This window comes from Hippocampus comes, unplaced genomic scaffold, assembly GCF_001891065.2.
Source record: "Hippocampus comes isolate QL1 unplaced genomic scaffold, H_comes_QL1_v1.1 scaffold9, whole genome shotgun sequence".
Lineage (NCBI taxonomy): Eukaryota > Metazoa > Chordata > Actinopteri > Syngnathiformes > Syngnathidae > Hippocampus > Hippocampus comes.
In genome coordinates this window covers 5,525,806-5,538,188 of record NW_017805275.1, presented here as the reverse complement: position 1 = coordinate 5,538,188, position 12,383 = coordinate 5,525,806, and the positions used below count along the sequence as shown (strand labels likewise).

General features: G+C 42.8%; 2 non-coding genes across 2 annotated transcripts; one reads left to right on the top strand and one right to left on the bottom strand.

Moving 5' to 3' along the window:
* Positions 1 to 11,659: 11,659 nt before the first annotated feature.
* On the bottom strand, positions 11,660 to 11,731 carry trnam-cau (transfer RNA methionine (anticodon CAU)). The gene has a single exon. It is a non-coding gene; the product is annotated as a tRNA-Met (tRNA).
* Positions 11,732 to 11,979: 248 nt separating this feature from the next.
* trnal-aag (transfer RNA leucine (anticodon AAG)) lies at positions 11,980 to 12,061 on the top strand. The gene has a single exon. It is a non-coding gene; the product is annotated as a tRNA-Leu (tRNA).
* Positions 12,062 to 12,383: the final 322 nt, after the last annotated feature.

The following is a 12,383-nucleotide window of genomic DNA, read 5'->3' as shown; positions in this document are numbered from 1 at the left end:
GCAAATTCGTCCACAAGAATTAACATTCAATTAAATGTATACCTCTGAAAGAGAAAGTTATGTCAGAAAGTTATGTCAGCACACCAACGGGAATACACTCTCACACACACACACACACACACACACACACACACACACTGATGTACAAAGTGGCTCCCGGATCGCCAAAGACACTTTTGATGTCACTTTTCTCAGCCCTCCACTGCAACATTTCAACATTCATCATTCTTCGAAAATTCTGCAGCGCCATCACTTGTGCGGAGACGCTCATCAGACGCCTCAGAGTGAGGACGTTGGGAGTTGCAAATCAGCGATTTGCTACCTTGTGTGACCAGAGCTAGAGACTCATTACACTAATGCAGCTACACAATCCAACTAAAGATCCCTCACGCGGAGAATGGCCTCTTGGGCCCGGAGAACACTGATTTTATGATAATAGGCTGCGTATGTGTGTGTGTGTGTGTGTGTGTGTGTGTGTGTGTGTGTGTGTGTGTGTGTGTGCGTGAGTGTGTGTGTGCAAACTTTTGCAATGAAATTAGCAACTAAATCTCAGCACCTACTCAGCTAAGTAATAACAAATTCACTTTGTGCTTTAGTGCCCAGATGGTGTGTAACTACACGTACTTTAGTTGTGTGGTTCAACTTTGTGACACCAAATTTGACTTCACAATAAAGCATGCTCACTCTTGGAGCTGGAATGAATAAACCGGTTGATCGAGTACACTCAATATTCTCGTCGAGGCTCCAAGGCTTCCAATGAAATCACATTGGCACTGGCTAGCAGTTAATCTATAGCACACAGTTGTCGTAATTACGTGCTGTAAATTCAAATAAATGAATGTAGTATATTATATTTTGGCAGCAGAATTAGATCGCATGAATATTTTAAGGTAAATAGATGGCCATCGTGTTGAAGCTAATCAAAACAACAGCAAACATTGTTGCAGCTGCTGATCAATCTTAGAAACTGGAATAGCAGGCCTTTGTTTGTACATCAGACACATTTAAAAGTATTTATGCAATGTAAAAGATGGGGTTCATCATGATACCTTTCATGGTTGGGTGCGTGCCTCCAACTTGAAGCATAAAAATCGAGTTTTACACACTAACAAGACCTAAACAAGCCTTGTTGCATAAGTGATGAAGCCTGCTCAAATGAGAGGCGAAATGTTTTTTTCAAAATAAAGAGAGCAGTCCTGTTGCCATTGATTCATTGTCCTGAGAATGAATGACAATACAGTATTCGAGTTGGAAGCCCTGGAAGGAAAAAATCCTGGCGCCAGGGCTGTGGCCATTTTGCAACTAAAATAGTGGGCGGACGTGCTGCAAGCATGTGAAAAGCTAAAAAAAAATAATAATAATAAGAAGAAGAAGAATATTTCTCAGGATGAACTGAGAGCAAATGATAGCAGCCTGGTGGTTGGAAATCCCACATTATGGCACCATTTTGTCATGCAGTAAGAGATGGTGCAAATTTGAAAGAAGAAGAGTCAAACAAAATATTTCAAGATCAGCCAAGATTTTGCTGAAGTTTACCAAATGTTAATTTCTCACTAATCCTGTTTTTTACGCCTACCGATGCCAATGCTATAGGTTTACTTGATAATCTACAGTTTTGGGTTTGGTAAATTCATTAGTTTGATTTAAAAAAAAAAAAATCGACATTGTTTAGTGTCAACACTTTGAGGGACAGGTACACTGTACAATAGTTTTGTGTAATCCATTGCTTTCTTTGTCTCTCTCTCTCTCTTTCTCTCTCTCTCTCTCGCTTTCTTGCTCTCTCATATATTATTTTAATTGTGTTCAACGATCTTACAAATAATTAAGTGCCAGTAATGCTACCAAAACATGCCAAGAGAGTGTTTATAGGGTATCTCTACATTGTGGATTTCACTTTTTGCAGGGATGGTGTGCAACATAACTTTGTGATGTAGAGGGGATTAATGTATATTGCCATTGTTATACCCAATTCTATATTTTCCATTCCTTTGACTTTTTCCCCCTGGTAGATTCCATGACAATGAGAATCAACCCATTGAAAATCTTTTGAGATTTCTTGACACGACTCTCCCATCATCAAATAATGGATCAATATCGACAAAAAGTGAACACAGTCTTCCCAAGTGAAAACTTTCTGCTGAGAGCTGCTCATTTCTGAGTCCTTTGTTGCAAACGGCCCAAAATACCTTTTTTTTTTTTTTTTTCTTTTTTTTTTTTTAACGTTATCATCATCTTCCAGCGTGCTTCCCCTGAATTATCTCCCCAAGGAGCCCTTTTATCATCTGATAAGTTGTTAAGACAATTCCTGCGATGGAGCTGTTTTTATATATAGTGAGAAGAACAGATGCTTCGTTCATTTTGTTGTATCCAGCATTCATTTGTCAGGTGAATCACCAAAAAGCAAACGCGTCATTGTTGCACAGTTAGGAGTAAAAAGGACAAGTATTATGCCATCGTGCCAACTCAGTACTTTAAGTTCCCTGTCAAAGCACCAAAAGAATTTTTAAATCTTTTTGAAAACAAAACACACCTTTTTTGTTGAGCTCATACAGTCGTTATAAAGAGTCCACACCCCCTATTTTGTGATGTAAATAAAGGTCAGACCTTCTAGTGGAAACTTCCTGACTTCTTTTTTTTTTTTTAACTGTATTGGGAAATGTTCATAATTCCACCTTGACAAAGGCCTTGCACTTCCATCTGATGAAAACCAGCATAATTGATTTCTCTTCTTTAAAGCGTGTTAAATTATCATTTGAACATGATTTCAGGATGGTATTGGTGCCAACAGTATACAAAAGCAATATAAGGTGACATACCAACTTGAACGAGCCAAGTCAGATTAATCGCACGTTTGACATTAGCTGGCTCGATACATGCATCTGACCAATGTGTTGCTTGTCATAGCTCAATATTTAATATTGATCAGGTTTAGTTAGTAAATAAAGCAGACTGGAAGGGCTGGTACATGTCAAATTTTTGCCAGTTTGGACATTTGCCAGAGTTAAAAGTTGTCAAAAACGGTAGCACCTACTGGTGAGTTGTAGCAGTGTGGGGGGGGGGGGGTCATAGATTTAAACTGCATCAGATGAAGAATGGAAGCACCTATGTAATAATTTGTTTTGTTTTGTTTTTTGTGTTGAAAATGGCTCCTACTTTTTTGACGATGCAATGTTCATGAACAAACATGCTGTTTTGGGGGTCTCCTGAAAACCGGTGATTTATTTTGGTGAAACAAGGACTTTGCCCAACACATTTAAAATAAAACCAAGTTTTGACATCTTGGGTTTAGTTCCCCTTTAAAAAGAACAAACGTTTTCATTGTGCAAAGTTCTGAAAACGGGTATTGTATGCAATTGGGAAAAAAAGAATTGTGTACTTAATAATGGAGTTGAAATGGTACTTATTCCCTTATTATTCCTTTTTGCAAAAGTTCTCCATTTAAGTGTGCGCCTCTGCAAAAAAAAAAAAAAAAAGAAATAAAGCAAACGATTTGATCACCGCAATGCCAGTTAAAACAACAACAAAAATCCCAAGAATATATATTTAGGGAAGGTTCAGTGCGCAAGACGTGAGGTTAAATGTACTTTTAATTCACAAGTATAAATCTGAACAGCAAATATTCCAACACAAACTTTAGATGAACTGCAAGCTGCTGGCCTGTTGCTGTCATGTGCCCGCATTGCCATATTTCAGCCTGTTGCTCCTCATTAGCGTGACGGTGATGTTAAAAGCTGTCGCAGGCAGCTGGGAGAAGAAAAAAAAGTCACTTTCGGGTTTCCCTAATCGTCCCACAGCGGTCGGCTATGTGCTGCGCGTCTCGGCGGGGAAGATGTCCTCATAGGCAGGCGGTAGTTCACTGGGGAGCGGGTAGGAGAAGGGAAAGCAGTGGTTGAGTTCCGGGTCTGCGGGCGAGTACCCCGGCAGCTCAATGGACGGATGGCCCCCTCGCTGGGCTTCCGCGCCGCTCTCGTCCAACACGTTCAAAACGGCTAGATTGACATAAGACACGGGCTGGAAGTCCGCCGAAGAGCAGTCCCGCTCCTCACTGAAGATGATGGGCCCGGAGCTGTGCCTCTGGACCTGCCTGCTCCGGGAGAACTGGGCCGCTTTATACCTTTGGATGAGCACCAGGTTGACGAGCCCCAGGAGGCACTCGAGCGTGCTGAGCACCGTGGAGATGACCAAATTCCTCTGGTACTCCCTCAGCTCCTCGCAGGCACGGCTCACATGGCCCGAGTGGACACAGTAGTGGAAATACTTCCTCTCCACCAGAGAAGCGGTGTCCCCGTCCACCACAGCTCCGGAGAAGGCGGTGAGGACCCCCAGCAGGAAAACCACAACCCCCAGGAGGACCAAATTCCGGCTGCGCGGCTTCCCCGTGCAGCAGAGCAGCGCGACGCCCAGGAGGACCTGGCCGCTTCCGAGGAGCAGCCCGGAGTAGAACGCTCCGGCCGCGGCGCCGAGGTGGAAGTGTTCTCTGATGCTGGAGCCCAGCGAGACGCATTTTAATCCGAACACAAGTTCGCTGAGGGCGCACGCGAAGAGGAGGGTGCTGGACAGGACGGCGCACAGTCCTTTCCCACTCAACTTCATTATATTCCACCTCTGCTGCCGCTCTCGATCCCTCTCCGCTGGCAGCCGCCTTCATCCTCCGTCTGGTCCGGGAGCGCCCCGGTTGCCGGCGGTCATCGTTGGCCGGTTCTTCTCCTCGGCCGGTTCGGAGGCGGAGGCGGTCCGCGACGCTGTGAGGTCTCTCTGCATTCCCGACGCTTTACGGGAATCGTTGAAATGTTAATTCATGCCAGGAAGGCATGCCCCGCTTTGCACCGACCGCCCCGTCGATAATCCATTGACGAGCATTGACGACGCTTCGAGCCTGGCAAAGTTAGGACCCTTGGCTTCCTCCTCATCCGAGTGGTCGGGCTGCGCGGGTGCGGTGTGTATGCGCGTGAGTGCGCGCGTGTTTGTGTGTTATCAATTTTGCAAACCTCTGCCAGAGGTCCTGTGGACTCCACATTATTTACAATCTGGAGGTATAAAATGTGTCCATTGTTTATGTAGAGAAAAATAGAAGGCAACGGATGGGGGCTGTTCATACCTTATGCATTTTATTTACCAAATATTTAATGTATACGCTGTTGTAAAATTCACATTTTCACTTTCATAGTGTCATATTGCATCTCATATTTCATGTGTGTGAGATGGCTTTAAGAATCCCGACCTTACTTTTTTTTTCTGGCACATTGAGTTTTTGGGATATTTTCCTTTTTTTCTTATTTTTACGTTTGACTTTATAAAGCTTGTGCAATACGGACTTTATCATGTGTTCTAATTTATAGTAGGGGTGTAATTTATAGATTTTATGACGGCTCCGAAAAAATTCCACTTGTTGCTGAATCTCAGAATCTCAATTCATCAATAATACTAAAAACATTACATATTATATTATGATGTACGATACCACTTTATTTTCAGACCGATACAGCCCAACTCTTGAACTCTTGAGTGCACAATGATACCAATACCAAGTAAAAAAAAGTGTGTGTGTGTGTGTGTGTGTGTGTGTGTGTGTGTGTATATTCATTCATTCATTCATTTTCCGAACCGCTTTATCCTCACTAGCGTCGCGGGGGTGCTGGAGCCTATCGAAGCTATCCCCGGGCAGTAGGCGGGGGACACCCTGAACCCGTTGCCAACCAATCACAGGGCACACAGAAACGAACAAACATTCGCGCATACACACACACACACACACACACGCACACACGCACACACGCACACACGCACACACGTACACACGCACACACGCACACACGCACACACGCACACACGCACACACGCACACACGCACACACGCACACACGCACACACGCACACACACACACACACACACACCTAGGGACAATTTATTTTTTTTACAAGTTTGACCAGAGCACTTTGGTTATTCCCTTGTGAAGGTATCAAGAGAGGAAAGAAAAGCGGTGTGTAAGTCATGTATTTCAATTGCTTTGATTTATTGACACTATCGGTGGCTGTTTTCTTCTATTCTATAGCACCACTTAGCTCAATGCTAGCTTTCGGGTGCGTCGTATATCTTGTACACGTCAATCCGACAACAAACAGAGGGGGAGAGAGAGAGAGAGAGAGAGAGAGAGAGAGAGAGAGAGAGAGAGAGAGAGAGAGAGAGAGAGAGGGACAGAGAGAGAGAGAGAGAGAGAGAGAGAGAGAGAGAGAGAGAGAGAGAGAAAATCACCCAATTTACGAGTTTTTCAAGATAGAGCTGTCTTTTGGCCATTGTTTGTTCGTTTGTTGCTCTAACTTGCAAACAAACATTTGAGATATGGGCCCTGTATATTGGCAGTGACCTGAACTTATTTTATTTACAAACAAGCAGCATGTGGCAAAGCGAGCAAATCTTCAAAAAGAGGCTTCCTGTGGTTTTATGCTTCTGGTGCTACCATTGTGGTAAAGAATATAAGACATGAAGTGTGTGTATGTGGTTTTTTTTTCCTGTCCTTGTGTATCATACGTAAGTAACGGACTAAGTTCTTTGTCAGATGAATTTGAGTGAAGCTACAACATCGCTGTCCGTGGTGCTGAAATGCAATGACCGAATCAAAACTTGGCCCACTCGATTTCTTCCCATTCAAATTATCCATTCATTCATTCATTTTCCGATCCGTTTATCCTCACAAGGGTCGCGGGGGTTGCTGGAGCCTATCCCAGCCGTCTTTGGGCAGTAGGCGGGGGACACCCTGAACCGGTTGCCAGCCAATCGCAGGGCACACACAGACGAACAACCATCCACGCTCACACTCACACCTAGGGACAATTTAGCGTGTTCAATCAGCCTGCCGTGCATGTTTTTGGAATGTGGGAGGAAATCGGAGTACCCGGAGAAAACCCACGCAGGCCCGGGGAGAACATGCAAACTCCACACAGGGAGGTCAGAGCTGGACTTGAACCCGGTACCTCTGCACTGTGAGGTCGACGCGCTAACCACTGGATCGCCGGGCCGCTCCAAATTATCCATCATTGGCTTATTAAAAGCATTTGTATGTGTAGGAGAAAGTGTCCCTCTGCGGAACAGATCTAAGTGAGTAGGATTCTCGTGTTATTACGAGGTAGGTTATTGGCAGGAGGAGTTCTACTTCGTCCAAATCAATACAGGAGGATGTGTGCATGAGTCATCACATTGCTGTGAGAAAAAAATGATGATGCAGCTTCAGGTCTCAATATCTGCCTGTAAAAAAAAAAAACGGGCGTGTGTTCTCCAACTATTTATTGATAAAAGTTTAAAAAAAAAAATCAGTCCAGAGTTACGGCCTATCCCACTTTGAGGCCTGGACAGATTGCTGGTAATGTATCCTTTTCATTTGATCACATCAGTTCCCCTTCTTAAAGGAGACTTATTATGAAAATTTGAATTTTTAAATGCTTGTAGACAATGATTTGAGTATATGAGGGCCTTCACCCATCAAGAATGAAATTTAAGAAATACTGTACCTAAGTCTTTTATTTGGCCTAATTGAGAATATGTGTCTGTGATCGGGCAACCTGCACTGTTCTTTCTAACAATGCTAATTGATAATTAACATAACTGCTTCCTTATGTTAAATTAGTTAGCAGTGGCCTACATGTCATTCATTTGCAGTCTGGAAGTAGGTGAGTGCTGCTCTCGTCTCTAGTCTCAGAGCTCTTTTTTTTGTGATCGCCGTAAATCCTGCAAGGTGGTAAACACAAATTTGGTAATTTCGCAAAAAAAGCGCAGTCCGGGGTATCTGCAAAAAGGAAAGGCTTGCACCGCTGCAGTGATCACAGCCCATGTGGTCTGAGCAAGCTTCAGGTATAAACTGACTTTCTGCCACCAAATGGTCACTCTGCCAGGTCATCTCCAAAGCACTCCTTCTGCTGCAAATTGTGTTCCTCAAGGATCAACCTTGGGTCCACTTGTTTTCCAATTTTGATGAATGATCTTCCCTGTATTCTCTTCGAGTTTTCTGATCAATTATATGATGATGATTGCTTTATTCCTCAAAGCCTTTTTCTCACAAATCCAAGAATCCCAAATACATGATGAACATTTTTCAGACTTGGCTTTTTGAAAACAGATGACTACTTCACCATACTAAAATATGTGCAACACCTTTTAGTATGTAACGAAAAACTTAATTCCAGCTTAAATTCTTTGCTTTAAACATATGATCGTACAATTCTTCAGAAAGTTGGTAAATATAAATATTTTGTGTGTTTGAATTGACTCAACACTAACCTTTAAACCACATGTTGAAGATGTTTTCAATAAGATTAATTTTAATGTCAGTGTTTTATTTCATTCTAGGCAATGTTTTACATTTAATGTGAAGACGAAACTTAATGCAACTTATTCTGCCCGTTATTGGCTTTTGACTTGCACCAACAGCCTCTTTATGTGGTATAACGATAAATGATATACATTTATATAGCTTGTTCTATTTCCTTGTTGTTTGAAACAACCCCCCCACCCCCCCAGTTATTAAATTACACACTACGAAGTTCAGATCAGTTGTCCCTTACGTCCCCTTTGTCACGAAAGAAATAGGCAAGAAAGCCTTCAAGCTATTGGACCTCTATAACAAACCACAAATGAGATGTTGCATCTCAAGGGGCTTATTTAAAAAAACTAAACAAAAAAAAAAAAACATGCTAACAAGGCTATCCACCACTGGGCATGGGCATGCGAAAGAACAGTCACCATCAACTCATTTGAGTTGAGCCAAAATGCTATCAGTGGGGTGTAATTATTTATCCTTTGCATATTCTGGTGGAAGAATGAAACAGACCTTTCATTATAGTGGGAACTATTTTAATGGAGTGAAGAAAAATGGCACAAGACATCTCCTTTAAAAGCCAACCAGCTGAGAACAGGATCTGTGAAATGTTGCGACTTATTGCATTCCAGTTCTGTCAGATTTAGGCAGGCTGATGTGAAACCTGTCAGAAGACAGAGGTGACTCAGTGAAGAAAAACATTTGATTGTGCCTTCACTGCCATTTGGTTTAGTCAGATGTTTGTTTGTTTTTTTTCAGTGGTTGATTTCATCTCACAGGTGTTTGCCTGAATAGATATGAGCATGCAAGGCATAATGTCGTAATCTTTACATCTCACTGTCGTCCAGTATGTCAAAAAAGATTTTTCTACTATGCTGGATCTCTTGCGGTGTGTGTGTGTGTGTGTGTGTGTGTGTGTGTGTGTGTGTGTGTGTGTGTGTGTGTGTGTGTGTGTGTGTGTGTGTGTGTGCGTGTGTTTGCGTGTGTAAATATATATGAGTTTTTGTTGTTCGGTGTAACCGTGATTAAGAGCTCTACAAACAAACTTGGAACTGACAAGGCTCTGAAAATAGCTTCAGGAAAAGAATGAACAGTCACTGGCATGGAACGATTAATTTAATTCAGAGGAAAATATCTGGATTCAATCGTGTGATAAATTGGATGAGTGCGGCATCCCCTACGTCTTCTACAGCATGTTAGTATGAGGCCCATTCAAAACACATAAGATGGATGATTGTCCTGAATGCTTCACAAAACGGCAATAGGCCATGAAGAGGGAAGTCACTCGTGTCGTTATCACTGGACTTGGCCGCTCTTATGATTAACTAAAATGTGAGTTTGAAGGTCATTTGGAGCATCGGGACAGCTTTACGTTGATTTCAAGTATTGGGAACAACAAACATAATTGTCTTTAGTTGTATCACTGACAACGCCAGGACATAACAACATCGCTACGTACGAAGACCTGCATTCCCCTCCCGAGGGTCGCCTGTTGACCTGAAAATAAGGTCAGACTCTTTAAATGATTACTTTCAGTCCAATGAGATCAGACAGTAATCTAGACTGCGGTTATCATTTAATTTTTGAAACAGTAATTGCATCACAATCTGGAATCTTAGCACCTTAATTTACAAGTCATTCATGTCACGTGAGGAGCGGAATTTGGACCCAGAAGCAGACAGGAGACCTAAGGGGAGAAGTAAAAATCTTCACATGTAAAACATTCAAAGTAAAAAAACAGAGCAGTGCTGGACGCAGCAGGGCATAGAAGGCTTAACGTTCTGAAAATGTGTGACAGAGTAACTCCAGTTTGCATGTAGAAAAACAAGCCCAGCCCTGTGTGGCCAAATAAAGGAGCAAAGTAACAAACAACATCAATGGCACAAAGGGCAAAACTCCGTCACAGTCACAACAATTGAGGCACTTGAGAAGTTTATTGACACAAATCCAAGATGTGAACAAACACAAGGAAATAAACGAGGTCTTAACTCAGGTCCTGATGATCACATGAAGACTCACTAGGCCAGGCCTCTGTGTACCATGCGGTGAGGTTTTTGACTGATGTGGTACAACTGCCCTGGGGTTTGATATAAAAATATGAAGCCAAAATGCAAGATTAGCCTGTCTTTCAATTTTTACCTTCGCTAGTACGTCTCAAATAAGGACAAAATTAAATTTCCACACTGTTCAACGATGTGACAGCAAGAAAAACGAAAAAATAGGAAGTCAAATTCGTTGTTGTTGGGTTGTTGTTGTTTTTTTTTTTTTTTTTTTTAGATGTTTTTCGGTAAAAAATTGCAGTCGATCTCTCTTGAATATTTAATGTGATGAAAGCCCTAATTATAAAAGTACCGATGTCCAGTATCCTAACAGCATGCTTAATGTTTTAAATAACATATTCATGTGGAAATCGCGACAGAATTCATCGAGTATCAATTTGTTGGCGGAGGCAAACCGTTAACGCTGCACAAAAAAATCCAGGGACTTCAAGATGGTGATCAAGTCTGCACTTCCCCAATCAGCCGAGGCTTGGTTGAAAATATATGTCAATGGGCATTTTCTTATATGCATTGCACAAACGGAGCGCAACAATGCCAAATTCTGTCTGTGCAACGTTACATGCCAATCTCCACTGTCGACTTGAAGTACCTTTTCTGGTCAGAAGAGACTTTTGAACATCATCATGTGCAGTACATGTGTGATTAAAAAAACTTCAGATAGCAGAGGATGGTCTCAATCCATTGATCTCTGGGTTATGGGCACAGCACGGTGCCGCTGCGCCACTCTGCTGCTGAGCTCAGTAATTGCTCTAAGCGCTTGACAAGGCTGAGGACCAAACCAAATTGCAACTGGACTGTGCTGGTTGTCTTTGAGGCAGTTCGCCTCTTATCCAAGTTGGCTTTATCACGTTAAAAAAAGGGGTAGATCAGACAAGACTACCCTGAATGTTGGTGTTGAGACCACACGGCAGATGTCCCAATACTTATTCAATGTGCCAACAAAGTGCAGTTTATAGACAGAGTTTTAAAGGTAGTGTGGCCTAGCGTTCAAAGGCGCTGGATTCAGGCTCCAGTCTCTCACGAGGCATGGGTTCAAATTCCACCGCTGCCATTTCAATTTTGGCTGTTGTCCTGTCCAACTTTCTTCATGCCTAAGACAACCTTCTTGAGTGAAATAAAATGCTGCTTTTGGCAAAAATTGGACTAATTTGAAGGACTGTTTCTATTGATTTCTGTTGCTGCCATGAGGTATGAGGACCAATCACGGGTTTTCCTTCCAAGAGCAAGACATCAAAGGAATTCCACAGCTTGTTTTGCATAAATTTACCAGATTTTGGCGGAAAGTCCAGACAGCAGAGGATGGTTTCGATCCATCGACTTCTGGGTTATGGGCCCAGCACGCTACCGCTGCGCCACTCTGCTGCTGAGCTCAGGAGACTCTTTCATTGCTCTCAGCGCTTGACAAGGCTGAGGACCCGACCAAATTGCAACTGAACTGTGCTGGTTGTCTTTGAAGCCATTCGCCTCGTTTCCAAGTTGGCTTTATCACGTTAAAAACAAGTGGAGCTCAGACAAGACGACCCTGAATTTTGGTGTTCAGACCAAACGCCAGTTGTCCCAATACTTATTCAATGTACCATCAACATGCAGTTTTTAGATGCCGCCTGGCAGGTAGTGTGGCTGAGCGGTCAAAGGCGCTGGATTAAGGCTCCAGTCTCTAATGAGGCGTGGGTTCAAATCCCACCACTGTCATTTCAGTTTTGGCTGTCATTTTGTCCAACTTTCTTCGTGCCCATAGGCTCCAGTCTCTAATGAGGCGTGGGTTCAAATCCCACCACTGTCATTTCAGTTTTGGCTGTCATTTTGTCCAACTTTCTTCGTGCCCATGACAACCTTCTTGAGTCACTTAAAATGCTGCTTTTGGCAAAAACTGGACTGAATTTAAGTATTGTTTCTGTAGAGTTCTGTTGCTGCCGTAAGGTATGAGGACCCATCGAGGGTCTTCCGAACAAGAGCAAGACATCAAAAGAAGTCCACAGCTTGTTTAGAATAAATTTACCAGATTCTGGCGGGC